This window comes from Labeo rohita, chromosome 6, assembly GCF_022985175.1.
Source record: "Labeo rohita strain BAU-BD-2019 chromosome 6, IGBB_LRoh.1.0, whole genome shotgun sequence".
In the NCBI taxonomy this organism is placed as follows: domain Eukaryota; kingdom Metazoa; phylum Chordata; class Actinopteri; order Cypriniformes; family Cyprinidae; genus Labeo; species Labeo rohita.
Window position 1 is genome coordinate 8,783,390 of NC_066874.1, and position 6,000 is coordinate 8,789,389.

Consider the following 6,000-nt stretch of genomic DNA (forward strand, 5'->3'; position numbering starts at 1 on the left):
AAATTTTCAAAAGAATGTACGAGAAGAGTGGCCATGATTTCAAGGCGCAAGTGACTGTAGGAGAGGTGTGTATGTAACACATATGATGAGACAAACTATTCCTGAACCACCATGACATCTGTTTTTTCCACTCTACCAAACATGACATCATGGTGCATCACCCTGATGAAATGTCAGAGACCAATGACTACCCTAAACTTATACTGTAGATCTGACGATATGCAACTGATTCCCTGGTCATTTTGACATCTGAAGTGCATTAAACACTGTGAGGCATTTTTTCCTATTTTAGATCCCACTTCAATACAGCCACAAACCAAAGTTAAATCTTGCCATCCACATACTGTGTGTTGATGAAAAAGAGAAGAATTTTCAAAAGTGTCTCTTTGAATCTTTCTGGATGGCAGTGAGTGTAACAATCCACACTTCGTTTCACTAACCTATAGACACCCTGTGGACATTAACCAGCCCAGCCTTTCACTCCAGCTCTTTTCAGGTCAAACATTAGCTCATTCTCTCCCACTGAGCTAAACACAGCCAATTAAACCATTAGTCTGCCATAAAACACTAGAGTGACTCAAGGAACAGCAGGACCGTGCAAGCCTGTACTTTCATTAATGAGTAAACATGGGACATGCTCTAGAGGTGTTGACAGGGAGATGGAAAGCTAGTGTTCACGACGTCCAAACAAATACTATATCACAGAGAGCATGTATCACTCACTGCATTGCTTCTGGAACTCACAGAGGGAATAATTACGCTGATTAAATTGGGTCTTTATGATTTTTCCAGTCAGAACTACTTTTGTGCCACTCTCTCTTCAGCTGCCAGAATTCTCTTTATGAAAACAGCATCCCTTTTTGTTGTACTATAACTTTGCAAGGCATGCTTCTGAGGAGCTGTAAAAGCTGTAGATGTTCACCACAGTTCAGCAAAGATGTGCTTATTATTTTACAGTTTTACCATGATAGCCATTTTAAACATAATAAACAAGAATCATAAAGTTCATACAAAATACACAATGTGCAAATCAAGCTATTTTTGATTATAGGACATTATAGAGTGCATTAGTGTATGTCAACTTTTTCAGTGAAATTACCCCATGATTAGCTCACCATCAAAGACATGTCTTTCATCTTTCAGACAAACAAAATCGGAATTATATTAAAAAAATGTCATGGCTCTTCCAAGTTTTACAATGGTAGTGAATGGGTGTTGATATTTTGAAGTACGATAAAGTGCATCCAACCATCATAAAAAGTACTCCAAGTGACTCCGGAGGTTTAATAAAGGCCTTTTGAAGCGATTCGATGTGTTTGTGTAAGAAAAATATCCGTATTTAAAACTTTACAAATCGTAATCTTTAGCTTCTGCTAACTGTCGTATGCGTGTAGGCAACGCAGTGATGAACGTGGAAGCGCAGTAGTGAGAGCAAAACAAAACACTAGTCACAAATTAGAAGTATAAAATGAGGATTTGTAAAGAAAAATGTTGAAGGATTTCAAAATAAGCCAAGGAGAATGGTTTTCCATTGCTGTAAAAAAAAAAAAAAAAAACTTGGTTCTCAGACTAGCATATTCTCACTGGAGCTTACACCACGCCTACGTCCTATATCATCCGCTGGAACGCCACTCTCTCATGATCGTGTGTGCAACAGTTACCGGAAGCTATAGAGATCACGGTTTATAAAGTTGTAAATATGTATATTTTTCGTACATAAATGCATAGATTCCCTTCAGAAGGGCTTTATTAACCCCCCCGAACTCTTGGAGCACTTTTTATGATGAATGCACTTTATTGGACTTTAAAAGCTCAACACCCATTCACTGTCATTATAAAGCTGCAAGGCATTTTTTTTACTCAGATTGTATGTCTGAAAGAAGAAAGTCATATACACCTAGGCTTAAGGGTGAGTAAGTCATGGGGTAATTTCTCATTTTTTGGTGAACTATCCCTTTAAGGTGTTTAAAGTCATGAATCAAGTAAACCAGCCACGAGGTAAATCACAACGTTACAAATTTTATTTAAAAATTATTTTAACACATTTTAATAAATAATTTTGCTATGCTTGAGAAGGTGTTGCCATTTTTTGTCATTTTCTGAGATCTTCTGTAACTGTAACATAAATGATGTTTGTGATACTTTCTTTTTAATGTTTTAAACAAAATGTTTTCTTAGGAATATTTTCTGTATCATTTTATATGATTTTTCTATATGTCTTCAATTTCCCATTCCTGTTTTTTAATAAACTCTAACATCATGTTTCAAGAAATCACATAATTTTTGGCGGGGAAAACAACATATGTTTTGTCATGAGGAATAATGTTTAATTAATCTGCTACTTATACAAGCATAATTTAGCATACATAAATGTAAATTTAACTTTAAAAGCAGAAGTTCAACAACACCTAAAACAATATTACGTTTTAAAATTATTTCTTTTTTTTAAATTGTTGTCTTAATATTTGTAAATATTTAAATGTTATTTAAAATACTTAACTTGTATGCTTTTATTTATTTATTTATTTATTTATCATAAATATTTATACCATATTTACCCTCTGGCTACTGTTTGCAAATGTTTAAAGCCAATTTAACAAGAAAAGAAAAAAAAAAAAAGCAAAAGCAAAAAAAAGTTAATTTGAGGCAAAAATGTATTTTAAAATTAGACACAAATACAAAGTGTAGGAGACTGTGTACTTAAAGGGGTCATCGGATGCCCAAAAATTACAAATGGCTACACCCACTCTTATAAGAAAAATAAGGTGGATAACATACTTTGGTTCAAATTTCTCAATGGAAGTGTAAAAAAATAAATAAATAAATAAAAAAAACACCCTTTTTCCCTTGTCAAAATCAGCCCATTTCGCTGCATTTGCCTTTAAATGCTAATACCCCACCCTAATTTCTGTGGGCTGACGAGCCATTCTGTTTAGCCACATTTAGCCGTGAAACTTGCTAACTAGCACAAATTTTCAAAGATGCTTACAAAAACCCTTATACTCACTTCTGCTGTAGGTTAAGCTGCATCACGAATGATTTGCGCGAACATAGACGCATTTATGTAGATCGCCGGGCACATTTGCTTCAAAAACGAACTAAAGTAGCGTTAATCCTCTGCGTCTTTAGCAGTTCAGATGTCAGGAGTAAATGACATCTGCTATGTTCATTTTTACATCCAACAACAGAACACCTCAACTGCTTAAGAGACATTCTAGTCTTCCCCTGCACCAGAGTCAACACAATGGCAGACTGTTCTCCGCTCACTTAGGGCAGGTCTAAGGTAAGACTGTCATGTCAATCAACTATCGTGGGAGTTAGGGCTGTCAAACGATACCGGGTTCGGTACTTTCGGTATTGAAATTTTAAAAACGTCCATTTCCCGCTCACTTTTGAGCGTGTTGAGCCGATTTTTAAACATAGCTGATTGGCCATAGTGTTCACGCGCTCAACAGACATGACTGTGATTGGCTACAATGATAAGCGCTTCACGCTCCTCACCGAGCGCTCACAAATAAGCACAACGGGAGCGTTTGAAAGCCACGTGTGTCAGCGGATTCCTAATACATCTGCATATAGACAGATCCACTGACAGACGCGGCTTTCAAACGCTCCTGTTGTGCTTATATGTGAGCGCTCGGTGAGGAGCGTGAAGCGCTTATCATTGTAGCCAATCACAGTCACGTCTGTTGAGCGCGTGAACACTATGGCCAATCAGTGATGTTTAAAAATCAGCTCAACACCACTTAAATGTGAGCGGGAAATGGAGGTTTTCAAAATTTTGGTACCGAAAGTACCGAACCCGGTACCGTTTGACAGGCCTAGTGGGAGTGGCCTTGGTTTGACAAGATGCTGAGAATGGAGAAGGTTGTCAATGCACTGCCAACACACATTTATGTTCAAACATGTAAAAGTGAGTTTTACATCCGATGACCCCTTTAATGGATTTAGTGAGAAATGAAAAATAAATGTACAATACCAGGAAGCATTGCAAATGGTATAACCAAATTAAAAACTACATAAAGCTATTCATTTGAAACTGCTGATTATATATAGACCTTACGTAGCTCAGTCCCTTTTCAGCACTGTGCTCAATGTCATCTGTTCGTATTTCCTCAGAGTAAAGGTAAGGTTGTACGAATTTATGAATGAACAGCTTGCTTTAAAATCTTCCCGGTCTAACATCATTTACGACATCCACTTTGAACATTACAATCCTCATGGTAACTAATTAAATCCACTCCACCAGCTAATTACTCTTTAACAATTCATCCTGTAATTTGTTAGTGACTTTCCTGTACAGCGTCACGGGTAATGCAGTTTTAAAAAATAATTTGAATTAATGCAAACAGAAGGCTTCAACAAAAACAAACCATTGATTACCAACCTGTGGGTTCACAACAGGTCTGTCTTTCTACTTCTGAAAAACTGACTGTTGCACTCTATTGTGAAGCAATGGCTTCATAACCTGAAATCATATGGTCATATGCTCCATCAAGCAACAGTTATGCTGTCCTAACTGATGACGGCACAAATTATCTGAAGTATTTGTGACCTCTCTCCACTGTTATGGAAACAGTGCTTGGAATGCTCACAGTGGATGTACACGACACTGAAGGAACCGTAAGGATTAAGCAGCGGGATAAGGACAATATCTTCTTTCAGGAAAACCTACAAGGCATGTGGTCCATGCTCTTGCTTTTGCAAAATTCAATATAATTCGATAGGGTTCAATAGAGCGTGCAACAACAGATTCGGTGATCAGAACAATGGCAGCAAGCTTTAAAAATGAAATCCTACTCTGCTTACTGCAAGTGATCTGATTACTTTCTGGCCAAGGGCAGTAATAACAGACGTCTACTGAACTGAAAACATTAACTAACTAAATCAAGAGGCTTCAGGGTACAGTGTGGAAAAGAGATGAGAAATGCAAGGTTTTAATGACAAGCAGGCATGGAGGAACGGCCACACTCTTGGTTCAGCTGACCTTTACAAATGCAACAACAAACACATTCCATTACTTTGTCAAATCTAGTGTAACATGTGTGCGTTGTGTGTGTCTGTGTATACACCTGTTCAGTGTCAGTTGGTTCATGACCCTGGCTGAAAAGTCTCAGCTATGTCACATTTTCCTAAAATGAGCATGTGTATAAAGAGGAAAAGTAACTCACAAGCTTTAAGTGTTGATTTAAAGGTCCAAAGTTCCTTACTGTAAGTATTTGCAGCACAAAATATCCACATGTGATGCCTACCTCAAGTCTAGTATTGTGGCTAACTACAACTTAAAGCAGCTGTTACATACTTGCGCAAAACAGAAAATAGCACTGGCTTGGTTTACTAATAAAATAAAGTCAAATATGAATCAGGAGCAGTGCAAACTACTGAACTGGTTTGTTTACAAATTATGATCAGAGTTGCACATGACAACTGAAAAATCACAGCATGACAGAGCACTCAATCACTGCTGTTGAGCTTGAAAAGGTAACCATTAGGTAAACGTCTATAAAACTGTGACATAAACAACGCGCCTGTGTGACACATCAGTTGACGCGAACACGCGTGCGTAAACTTGCAAAGGTTTTCCGTTATTACTTTGTTTTATGTTCATAAGATGTGTTAGAATTAAAGTTTATAGAAAACTTACCTGTTTTAAGAGAGATACCGCTCAGTCTCTGGCTGACACACGCGTTTCTCGTTGAGTGTAACTTTATAACTGCAGTGTGGAGTGAGTGTTTGAGGGCGGGTGCGCGCTCCTTCAACTCCTCCCTTTTACGATTCCCTCAATCAGAACAGCCAGCGCGGTAAATGACACACTCCCACCACTCTGAGTGAGAAATGTCTGTTCACATAAACAGTTAAACACTTTCTTTCCTTAAAGCATAATAGTGTTTTTAAAAAATAAATAAATAAAAAGGTCATAAATAAATAAATAAAAGGTAAAATAAAATATTAAACTAAATCATAATTAAGAGCTGTCTGATACAATTGAGGTCAAAAGTT

At 37.2% G+C, this 6,000-nt stretch overlaps 1 protein-coding gene across 2 annotated transcripts in view; it reads right to left on the reverse strand.

Moving 5' to 3' along the window:
• tanc1a (tetratricopeptide repeat, ankyrin repeat and coiled-coil containing 1a) overlaps positions 1-5,744 on the reverse strand; it is a 108,998-nt gene extending 103,254 nt beyond the window's left edge. For both annotated transcript variants that reach the window (XM_051111929.1, XM_051111928.1), the window contains exon 1: positions 5,645-5,744. The gene's annotated coding sequence lies outside the window, so the exon portion shown is untranslated. The remainder of the gene's footprint in view (positions 1-5,644) is intronic.
• Between the last annotated feature and the right edge of the window lie 256 nt (positions 5,745-6,000).